Below are 12,561 nucleotides of genomic sequence, written 5' to 3' on the forward strand. Positions count from 1 at the left end.
AGGGCTGGAAGGGACTTACAGGATCATCTAGTCCAACCCTCTGCACAACACAAGAAATTCACACCTCCTTCCCCCCCCTCCCAACTCCCCCACTGACCCTTGCTCTATGCCCAGAAGGCAAAAAGCCTCCAGGATCCCTGGCCAATCTGGCCCGGAGGAAAATTCCTTCCTGACCTCAAAGTGGCGATCGGCATTACCCTGGGCATGTAAGAAAGGGCCACGAGACCTGACTCATCCCTTCCCGTTTTCCCTCTCATGATCTGCTTAAGTTCATAGAATCAACCATGCTGTCTGATGGCCACCTAGCCTCTGCTTCAAATAAAGTTGCGAACCTCCAGGTTCTAGCTGGAGATCTCCTGCTATTACAACTGATCTCCACCTGATAGAGATCAGTTCACCTGGAGAAAACGGCCGCTTTGGCAACTGGACTCTATGGCATCGAAGTCTCTTCCCTCCCCAAACCCCACCCTTCTCAGGCTCTGCCCCAAAAACCTTTTGCCGGTGGCAAAGAGGGACCTGGCAACCCTAGCTTCAAACCTCCAAAGAAGGAGAGTCTACCGCCTCCCAAGGAAGCCTGTTCCACTGAGGAACCAACCTCCAGGTGGGACCTGGAGATCTCCCAGAATTACAACTGAGCTCCAAACGACACATATTTGTCCCCCTGGAGAAAATGAATGCTTTGGGGGGTGGACTCGATGGCATGGTATCTGGTTGAGGCCTCTTCCTTCCCCAAACCCTGCTCTTCCCAGACCCAACCACAAAATCTCCAGAAATTTCCCAACCTAGAGCTGGTCACCCTACTCAGTACTGATCTTGCCCATATGCTGGTCCCTGGCCAAGTTTGAATACCTCCTTTGAGCAGGCCTGGCAGCAGATTCTAAAGGTTGCCAACTCCAGGTTGGGAAATTCCTGGAGATTTGGGCCTGGAGAGAACAGGTTTTGGGGAGGGACCACAGCAGGGCACTGCTGCCTGTGGGAGGGGTTGTGGCTCAGTGGTAGAGCATCTGCTTGGCATGCAGAAGGTCCCGGGTTCAATCCCTGGCACCTCCAGTTAAAAAGACCAGGCAATAGATGATGTGAAAGACCTCTGTCTGAGACTCTAGAGAGCTGCTGCCAGTCTAAGAAGACAATACTGACCTTGATGGACCATTGCTCTGATTCAGTATAAGGCAGTTTCATGTGTTCATGCAATCATAGCTCAGTGTCTTTGCTACAATGCTGTTTTCCCAACATCTGAAGCAGGCTCATACAGTTCTCCTAAAGAGCTATGGCACCTCTCTCTCACCCTGTGGTCACACCTGGATTCCTCCATGACAGTTTTCAGGATTTTGTTTTTTTATGTGCAAAGTTGTTTTTCCAAAACATCACTCTTTGGGTTCCTGTTCCCAAGATAGACAGGAAGTTTCTCCTTTTCTTTCTCTCTTTTGAGTGTAAATATGTGTGCTTTTTAAGTTAAACCAATTGAAATAGGAATATATAAGTTTATTCCCTGCCTAATCTTGTTAGCTCAAGGAAGCTTACAAACCTTTTCCAACATGTGAAGCAGGCTCATACAGTCAGACCACTAGTCTATTGAGCCAGTTGTGGTCTACTCAGAGTAGCAGAGGCTGTGGTACTTTCCTAGCCTTGCTATTTAAGATCCTTGTATTTGGAGATACCATGGATTGAAACCAGGATCTCATAGGAATAGATCTTGTAATCTGCAGCAGAATTTCTGCTGAAGAGCTATGGCCCCCCTCTCTCGCTCTGTGGTCACACCTGGATTCTTCCATGACAATTTTCAGTATTTCGTTTTTAATGTGCATTGCTGCTTTTCCAAAACATCACTCTTTGCCTGTTGCAACCAGGTTGCATGTTGCAACCTGTTTATACTCTTTGGCTTCCTGTTCGCAAGATAGACAGGCAGTTATTTCCATTGCTTTTCTCCCCCACCCCTTGAGTGTAAATACATGTGTTTTTAAGCCAACTTAGTAGCAACCATAGATTTGGGAGAGCAGGGTTTGGGGAGGGAAGGGACCAATGGCATAGAGTCCAAATGCCAAAGCGGCCATTTTCTCCAGGGGAACTGATCTCTATCAGCTGGAGATCAGTTGTAATAGCAGGAGATCTCCAGCTAGTAGCAGGTGGTTGGCAACCCTACTATTCACTTTCCCATCCCATGCATCGTTTTTATAAACCTCTATTTTGTCCCTCCTTAGCTGTCTTTTTTTAGACTGAAAAGTCCCACAGTTGGTTCTTGTGGGTTATCCGGGCTATGTAACCGTGGTCTTGGTATTTTCTTTCCTGACGTTTCGCCAGCAGCTGTGGCAGGCATCTTCAGAGGAGTAACACTGAAGGACAGTGTCTCTCAGTGTCAAGTGTGTAGGAAGAGTAATATATAATCAGAAAGGGGTTGGGTTTAAGCTGAATCATTGTCCTGCAAAAAGTAACAAAGGTAATGTGCTAACCATTGTCCTGTAAGTATCAAGATAATGTGCTAATGAGGGTGTGGTATGTTAATATGGAACCATTGTATCCTGAAGTGATCTGTTAATGTGTGAAATCCAAAGCTAATCTGCATGGCTATTGTTGACTGTAGTCTTTGTTAGTCTGGAGGTTTTCAGGACAGGAAGCCAAGCCTTATTCATTCTTAAACTCTCTTCTGTTAAAGTTGTGGTGATGTTGATGAATTTCAATGGCTTCTCTGTGCAATCTGACAAAATAGTTGGTAGAATTGTCCAGTCTTTCAGTGTCTTGGAATAAGACCCTGTGTCCTGTTTGTGTCAGTCCATGTTCAGCCACTGCTGATTTCTCAGGTTGGCCAAGTCTGCAGTATCTTTCCCACAGCGTTCAGCATTTCCTCACAGGAAGTGTGCTCCAACTCTTAATCATCCTGGCCGTCCTCCTCTTTACTTTTTGCAGTTCTGCAATATTCTTTAAGAGATATGGTGACCAGAACTGCGCACAGCGTCCCAAATGAGTCTGCAGCTGTCAAGGCTGATCCAGTCTTGATGCAGTAACATAACCAAGATTTTCCTGAGTTAGGTCTCACACCATAAAGCAAAAGAAGGCTTTATTGAAGAAATGCAAGAAAAGATCTTAAAAACAAGGCATATCGTTCAAGGGCAGAGAAATGCACAAAAATGACAAAAACAGCTAGATCACCATGGGTAGCCATGTTAGTCTAGCAGTAGAAAAGAGCAAGAGTCCAGTAGCACCTTAAAGACTAACAAAATTTCTGGCAGAGTATGAGCTTTCGGTGAGCCACAGCTCACTTCTTCAGATTCAGCTAGCATGTGAGTCCCTCTATCCTTAAGTACAGAAGAGTGAATTAGCCATGTAAATGTCAAAGGCAAGTCAGTGACATTAGCAGTCATATCACACCTAATCCAATCACGCCTGATAATGTAATTTACTTGCTTTTGACAGCTAGAATGTGAGTCTATCTATCCTTAAGTAGAGAAGAGTGAATTGACACACCCAGTGGCAATAGCATGCAAATGTCAAAAGCAAGTAAACTACATGAGCAGGCGGTGATTGGGTTAGGTGTGATATGCAGAGGGATAGTAGGCGTGGGGAAAGCAACATTGGTAATGAGGCAGGAATCCCAGATATCTATTCAGTCTAGGAGAATGCATTGTCTTGAACTTCATTATTAGTTGTAATTCAGCAGCCTCTCTTTCTAATCTCCCTTTAAAATCTCTTTGTGAGAGAACTGCTACTGTTAAATCTGCAACTGAACGTCCTGGAAGGTTAAAATGTCCCCCCACTGGTTTCTGAATGTTGTGGTTTCAGATCAACTGCATGCCTATTCTATTAGGTGCTGTGGGACACAGGCAGGATGGTGCTGCTGCAGTCGACTTGCTTGTGGGCTTCCTAGAGGCCCCTGGTTGGCCACTGTGTGAACAGACGGCTGGACCTGATGGGCCTTGGGCTGATCCAGCATGGCCTTTCTTACATTCTTATGCCTATTATATGAGGTGCTGTGGAACACAGGCAGGACAATGCCTCTGCAGTTGTCTTGTTTGTGGGCTTCCTAGAGGCCCCTGGTTGGCCACGGTGTGAACAGACTGCTGGACTTGATGGTCCTTGCTCTGATCCAGCAGGGCTTTTCTAATGTTCTTATGACTTCCTCAAACCAATCACTGGGCAGTATCCATGGAACTTCCTAGGGTGAGAGTGAATTCCCCCTCTTGTACCAGATTCACGGCTGAACTGTGTGAACTAATTAAAAAAGTAAAGGTAAAGGTCCCCTGTGCAAGCACCGGGTCATTCCTGACCCATGGGGTGACGTCACATCCCAACGTTTCCAAGGCAGACTTTGTTAGCGGGGTGGTTTGCCAGTGCTTTCCCCAGTCATCTTCCCTTTACCCCCAGCAAGCTGGGTACTCATTTGACCGACCTCGGAAGGATGGAAGGCTGAGTCAACCTTGAGCCGGCTTCCTGAAACCAACTTCAGCTGGGATCGAACTCAGGTCGTGAGCAGAGCTTGGACTGCAGTACTGCAGCTTAACACTCTGCGCCACGGGGCTCCTGTGAACTAATTAGCAGCCACTTAGATGGAACCAAATGGAAAATTCCTCTAAGATGGCTTCTCTCTTGACAGCAGCATAACTATTTGAATTTTGCAACACTTTTGGAGCAGGAGGGCCAGATCAGATGTACTCTGGAAGCTGAGCGTCAGGGGGAAACTGTGGCTAAGAGGTTGTCCAAGTTTCAGTCTGAGGTCCCAGGTCGAGTCCCCGGCATCTCCAGTGATGTGAAAAACCTTCACCTGAAACTAGGGTTGCCAATCTCCAGGTGGTGGCTGGAGATCTCCTGCTATTACAACTGATCTCCAGCCGACAGAGATCTGTTCCCCTGGGAAAAACGGCCGCTTTGGCTATTGGACTCTATGGCATTGAAGTCCCTCCCCTCCCCAAACCCCAGCCTCCGCCCCCCAAATCTCCAGGTATTTCCCAACCCAGAGCTGGCAACCCTACCTGAAACTAGGGTTGCCAACTTCCAGGTATTCACTAGCTGGAGATCTGCTATTACAACTGATCTCCAGCCAATAGAGATCAGTTCACCTGGAGAAAATGGCTGCTTTGGCCATTGAACTCTATAGCATTGAAGTCCCTCCCCTCCCAAACCCCGCCCTCCTTAGGCTCTGCCCCAAAAACCTCCCACCAGTGGCGAAAAGGGACCTGGCATCCCTACCTGAAACCCTGGTGAGCCAATGCCAGTTTGAGCAGAGAAGACTGACCTTGATGGACCAAAGGTCTGGCCAAATGGTTTATTGAAATAAATGTTAAATGTTCCAGGCATGGTGGAGCTCTGTGTACCTTTTAGTGTAAAAATAAATAAATCTCTGTTTGCATGGGCCTGAAATTCCAAGCGCGCGTCTGGTTTGGCTCTGAGGCTCAGCAACGTGTGACAACTTCTTCTGTCTTGGTTAACAAACTAACAGAGTTTGCAACTATGGCAAAACTGACATCTCTTATACCGGTATATAAATAGATCAATTTCAGCGTTTCATGAAAAAAAACTGAATACTCTCTATAACTGTATAGCTAAAAATTCAGAACAGAATTAAATTAAATGAAAATAGAATAAGAAAGCTTTAGGTAATATGTGTGTAATAAATAAGTCATAAATACGTTATGCGATATGGAAAAATATGTTAAGAGCAAACTGTAATGTGATTCAAGTAAGTTGATAATTGAGCTGTAATCTTGAATGGGAAGCTCTACTAGGGTTTCCAGGTCCCTCTTTGCCACTGGCAGGAGGTTTTTGGGGCGGAGCCTGAGGAGGATGGGGTTTGGGGAGGGGCTTCATTGCCATAGAGTCCAATGGCCAAAGCGGCCATTTTCTCCAGGGGAACTGATCTCTATCGGCTGGAGATCACTTGTGATAGCAGATTTCCAGCTAGTAATGGGAGGTTGGCAACCCTAAGCTCCACGTATATATGTATATTATTATATTATGGTTATGTTTTAATGCATGTATGTATGTTTGTGAATCAAAAATAAAAAAACACTTCTGTCTGTGTATATTTTAAAGGATAGCTCTTTTGCAAATGCAGCTGTAGGGAATACCTTATTGAGGCTTGGGGGGGAGGGGGGAAGAAATTTTTTTACCACTTTACCCCTGCCATTCTCTTACTGAAAAGCAACCCCAAACTGCTTTTACCCTACTAGAGAAAGCTCAAGATACCTTTCTTTACAGAATAGAAGCGTGTGCATCATCAGAGATGAACTGGAGACAGGGTATTTGTTGGACTCCCATTGGTGCAATAAACAAATTCTGGACGGCCTGCTTCAGTTTCACTGCTTAAAAACTGGAACGTGCTTGTCGCTCCCCAATTATCATGCAAAGGAGCGCGGCCTTTCTTTTCCTCTTTGCTGAAGGCTATGCCTTCTCCAGCCTATATTAATTTCCTCAGCCATTTCCTGTCTCCCATCAATTTCAAAAGCAGAATATTTGTTCCTTTGATTAAAGATATATTAGAGAAACATAATTGTCCCACAATCAGGCCCTTGTAAAGGCAGAAAGGTGGGATACACATTTTGTAAATAAAATAAAATAGTAATAATAAATACATTACAATGGAATGTTTCAGAAGGGTGCTTTAATAAAAGGACCAGGACCGTGGACTGCACTACGTATTGTAGTATGTATTATCTATTTGCAATTTTGCTGTATGCAATTTTTTGCTCTCATTGCACTGTTTTTACTTATGTGATACCATTTTCTGTGCTGTTTAACATTTTGTGTGTCATAATATTTGCTTTGTTTCAGGTTTCTGTAATCCTAGTCCCATTACATTGCTTATTACGTGTCTCATTCTGTTGGCTGCATTGACTTGAGCCTCAAAGAGAAAGGTGGACTGTAAAGAACATAAATAAATATAATAGGCTAGGGCAGGGAAAGGGAGACTCCTCAGCTGTTTCCACTGGCATTGGTTACACCCTCAAAATATCTCCCCTCAAACTGCTTTCGCTCCAGATACAACATTTTATTTCCCTCCCACATACTTCTATCCTGCCCTCCCCCTGTCTAGCAGGTCTCAGGGTGGCTGACAACATATACAAGCATACTAATAATAAGGATAGGACGTTTTGGAGGACATTGATTCATAGGGTCGCCATGAGTCGGAAGTGACTTGACGGCACTTAACACACACACACACAATAATAAACTTTAAACGATTAAAACCACAGCAGTAAATTCAGTAGACCATCTGTTTACTTTTAGAGGGTAGCAGTAGAACAGCCAGATTCAAGTGCAGTAGCACCTTAGACACCAAGATCTTTGGGGTATAAGCTTTCAGTCAACCATTGGTATCTGACGAAGGGAGCGTTGACTCTCGAAAGCTCATACCCTAAAACTCTTGTCAGTCTCTAAGGTGCTACTAGATTTAACCATATGTCTAGTATGTTTTTATGCTCCTCTTCCTCTACAGGTCTCAGGGGATACAAAACCCCTTCCTCATCTCATTCTCACAATAACTCTGCAAGGAAAGTTAGGCTGGGGGGGAAGGGAGGGAGGGAGGGGGAAGAGAGAAAGAGAGACCGGGCCAAGGCCACCCAATGAACTTTCTGGCAGGACACACATTTAAACCCAGACCCCCTCCCACCCAATCATAGCCCAACCCTCTAATCTCTACAGGGTGTTGGCAGCACTTCATCTGTTTGTTTCTCTGGCCAAAACCTGAAGTTCTACTGTTAGCAAAGGGCCAGACATCAAGGAAATGTGGGTGGGCAATCTATTCCTAAACAAACTTAGTCAGAACTTTTCTATTTCCCCTCTGCATGGATGTTGCTATTAAGGGCCAGAACACCACAAGGCAGAAAAGTACAGGAAATAAAACCAGGGATGTTCAGGAAATCCTATCCACTCAGAGTTCTCCAATAAATATGAGTGTTTCTTCCTCCTTCATATTAAATGAAAAATGATCTGTGGTCCTTTGAGTGGTTTGATAGGGAGGGTTCACCTTTACTCCTCCCCCTATTTTCCCCCAGTGTCCACAGACAGGATTTTTTAAAAAGTGCCATAGGTGAACACTTCCAGAACTGTGTCCAGAAGAACATGCCCAAAATATGTTTGAGGTCTACGGGCATATGTTTCTGCAGTGCAGTGATCTATATAAAAGATCACCCAAGGACTCAATAAGATTTCCTGTTTATTGATGCTCTAGAGCAGTGGTTCCCAACCTTTTTTTGACCAGGGACCACTAGGACTTTTTTGTTCGGTACAGGGACCCCAAGGTTCAAAATAAAAATTCTGGGAATTTGAAAATAAACTTTAATCATAACTGTTAGTTAAACATTAAACTTAGAATTATATTTGAATATATATATTTTATAATAGAGAACTTTTAATTGAAAATATTAATTTATTATGGGTTTATAACTTTGTTTCGGGGACCTTAATTTAGTTCTCGCGGACCCCTGGGGGTCCATGGACCCCTGGTTGGGAACCAGTGCTCTAAAATACCACATTAGAGAATCTGTAATATAGGATTCTCCCCTGTAATGTTATTTTTGATATCACACTGGATAAAGTAGACAATCTTTCTGACTCCTTAAAAATTATCTTTGAGATCTTTCAAAAAGATGTCATCTGGGACTATTTAGTACATGTTTATCTTACCTTTCTCCAGGAAGCTCCAGGCAGTGAACATTGTTCTCTCCCCTATTTTAACCTCACTAAAACCCTGTGAATTACTTTTGGCTGAGAGAGTGACTGACCCAAGGTTTCATGTCAAGTGGGGATTTGAACCTGGATCTCCCAGGTCCTAGTACAACACTCTAACCATTATGTAGCACCAGCTCTGGAGACTATCTGCACAGGACACCAAGTGAAAGGAAATGGCTAATTACTCTCAGGAAAAAAAGGATGATGATTAGTTTAGCCAATCTGGCGGAAATTGTTCTCACAGCACACTTTACAGGCCTTTTGAACCAGCCAAGATGGCCGTATGTGTGTTTGTGTGTGTGTGAGAAGTGCCCTCAAGTTGCATCCGGCGACCCTATGAATGAAAGTCCTCCAAAATGTCCTATCTTTGACAGCCTTGCTCAGGTCTTGCAAACTGAGGGCCGTGGCTTCCTTTATAGAGTTGATCCATCTCATGTTGGGTCTTCCTCTCTTCCTGCTGCCTTCAACTTTTCCTGGCATGATTATCTTTTCCAGTAACTCTTGTCTTCTCACAATGTGACCAAAGTACGATAGTCTCAGTTTGGCCTTTTTACCTTCTAGGGAGAGTTCAGAAGATGGCTTTGTGTATGTCCAGTATGTCCAAGACTTGTGAGTGGCAGGACTTGAGTGGGAGAAACAGCAGGAGCAGAATGAGTTAACTTCTCTATAAAGCCCTAAATCCACCCGCCCAAATTACTTTTCTTTAAAACAAATAGGGCTTTTATGGGTGTGGGGGGCACTGGAACACACCTGTGCATAAAATGCAAAGCTAGCCCCCCTCAGGCATACATTCAGCCCAGATCCCCCGAGTAAGGTGTGTTACCTTTCACTGCATATCTGGGAACTTAAGTCCATTAAAAAAAAGTAAAGGATCAAAATCAGAATGATTATGGACCGCAACCACTGATGAATTAGCAAAATGGATGTATTTGAATAATGAAACTTGTTGGGAGGATAATTAGTTACTTTGGAGGGATATCTATTCTCCATTCCAAATGGATTACAGTCTGACTGTCAAATCTGTATATCAATTCCAAGTTAGCAGATGTTCTCTCTGGGTAGTTTCAGGGGATAGACATGTTGGTCTGCAGCAGAACAGCTAGATTCAAGTTTAGTAGCACCCTAGAGACCAGAAGTTTTTCTTTGGGGTGGGGGGAAATAAGCTTTTGAGAGTGAAGGGAGTTCCATTTCAGCCACACAACGACTGTTAGGTAAGTTAGGCAGCGTTTCCCAAACTTTTTGAGTCAAGGAGCACTTTTCGGGAGAGAAATTTGTCACGGAGCACTAATTTTCACCGAGCACCTATAAACTAAACTGAATGACAGCAGTATTTTTCTTTCCAATCTCTTCACGGAGCACTAGGAGATGCTTTGAGGAGCACCAAGTGCTCCGTGAAGCACAGTTTAGGAACAGCTGAGTTAGGGTGAAAGGGTGTGACTGGCCAGAAGTCACCCAGCAAGCTTCCATGGCAGAGGTGGGATTCGAACCCGGGTTTCCCAGAGCCTAGTCCTACATTTTAGCCACTACAACACACTGGCTCACCAGACTCAAAGCGGCGGGAAAATGTCCCTTTCTGTAAGGAAGATCAGTAGCAATGTGTATGTAAAGAAAGTGGTTCCTTTAAGCAGTTTCTGGTTCAATTCAAACAATGGTTCAGGCTGAGGCCTAGAAAAGATGGATGTTTCTCTTTTTTTTTTAAATAAAATTTTTATTGCTTTTATAATTAAACACAAAAATAAAAAAAAAATTTTAACAAATAAATACAAAATAAAACATAAAACATACAAAAACATATATAGAGCACTGTTCTATCTATTACTAATACATTGTTTACTATCTTTTAAAAAGTATATAGTGCCCAAACCTCTACCACCCACCTCTGTGCCCTCCACCTTTGGACTTCCGGAGAGGTGTTATGACAGTATATAAAAACTTATTATTATAATCATTGTTTAAAAAACACATAAATCTATAATTCATTAACTATACCTTTAAAATCCGTTTTTGCCAATTTATCCCAATATGCGGCGGCCTTTGACCATATTTGTTTAAATTCGTCCATATCTTTACCATGTAAAGAATCTGTAATTTTGGCCATCCGCATATACATCCAAAGCTTTTCTCTCCACTCTTTGATTGAAGGTTTATTTATTTGCTTCCATTTTCTCTTTTTGAAGACTTAGGTCAAGCTGCTTGTAGTTTCAAAGACTAAGATAAGGGAGAAGGGAAGTAACCCAGGCGCCGGTCACACTGTTCGGCCTGGCAGTTTCTAGATCACAAGAATCTAGGAGAGTACATCCCATCTCATTAGTGCCTGAGCTCATGGGTGGGAGAAGGTGTTTATTAACTGGAACCGATGCAGCTGAAGGGCATCTGGTCTAATTGGCAAGCTACCATCTGATTGGTTGGACCACCTGGTTAGCAACATAGAATCACAGAGTTGGAAGGGTCCATAGAGGCCATCTAGTCCGACCTTAGCTCAATGCAGGATCAGCCTAGAGCATCCTTGACAAGTGTTCATCCAGTCGCTGCTTGAAGACCGCCAGAGGCCACTTACGCTGGGTCAGTTTTGAAGCTCGCTCAAGGCTCTTTTTTTTAAATGTGACCTTTAAAATGACTATTCACGGTCCCTGATGCAAAAGGAGAAATTCCACCACCCCTACTCGCCTGCTCCTTTGTTCCTTCCATTAGCCAACCGCTGTTTGCATAGCTAATGCACGGCTGTCCTTTTGCATGGTTCCTTCAGGGGATTCTTCGGTGTGGGGGTGGAGCAAAGACAAAAGGTCGTATTAAAGGAGCTCTTAAGTAATGCAAAGCAGGTGTGCACCGGCTTCACAGACACTTCCTGAATAAAGGTTCACCATGAAAAACTCAAAAAAATATGCAGGGCAATTCAGCCTGGAACACTAGGCAGCCGATTCCACTGCTTAACTACTCTCATTGTAAAACTTTTTTTCCTAATGTCCAGCTGGTACCTTTCTGGCCATAATTTATACCCATTATTGTTGAGTCCTAGCCTCTGCTGCCAACAGGAACAACTCCCTGCCCTCCTCTAAGTGACAGCCCTTCAGATACTTAAAGAGAGCAACTGGGCCCCCTTCAACCTCCTCTCCTCCAGACTGAACATTCCCAACTCCCCCAGCCTTTCCTCATAGGGCTTGGTCTCCGGGCCCCTGATCATCCTTATCGCTCTCCTCTGCACCCGCTCCATTCTGTCCACATCCTTTTTGAAGCGAGGCCTCCAGAACTGCACACAATACTCCAGGTGCAGCCTGACCAATGCGCTGTACAGCAAGACTATGGCATCTTGCGATTTGAAGGTTATGCCCTATTGATACACCCATAAGAACATGTTTCATTAGTCGAGTTGCATTATTTGCGATAAATTTGATTGGTTAATTAGAATCAGGCCAACACTGGTCGTTGAGAATATAGCTAAGATGTTTCATTCTAGTTTTGCCCTGTGTCTTGATTATATTTAACTTTGGGACACTTCTTGCTTTTCCGTGGGTCATACTGGACACCTTGCCTTGGACTTTGAAACCTTATTGGACTCAGTCTCACGGGTAACATCTGGACCGTGAACCAAGGCTTTTACATGTTTATACTTGTAGCTTAGTTTAGACTTGTAACTTTATTGTTTTTATCCTTACTGTTTACTGCTCTTTTATTGAATATGCCTGCACAATTTTATAATAAATCACTTTCTTTATATTTTATGGTGTTCATGAATTCAGAAGGCTTTCAATCTGAATCCAGTACTTTAACCTCATTGACTACAGCTACCAGATCGTTTTCTGAAACTCCCCTTGTGAGCATCCTACCTTGCATGGGTGATTTTGAACACATGAAGCTGCCTTATACTGAATCAGACCCTCGGTCCATCCAAGTCAGTATTGTCTA

Source organism: Euleptes europaea, chromosome 2 (genome assembly GCF_029931775.1).
Source record: "Euleptes europaea isolate rEulEur1 chromosome 2, rEulEur1.hap1, whole genome shotgun sequence".
NCBI classification, from domain to species: domain Eukaryota; kingdom Metazoa; phylum Chordata; class Lepidosauria; order Squamata; family Sphaerodactylidae; genus Euleptes; species Euleptes europaea.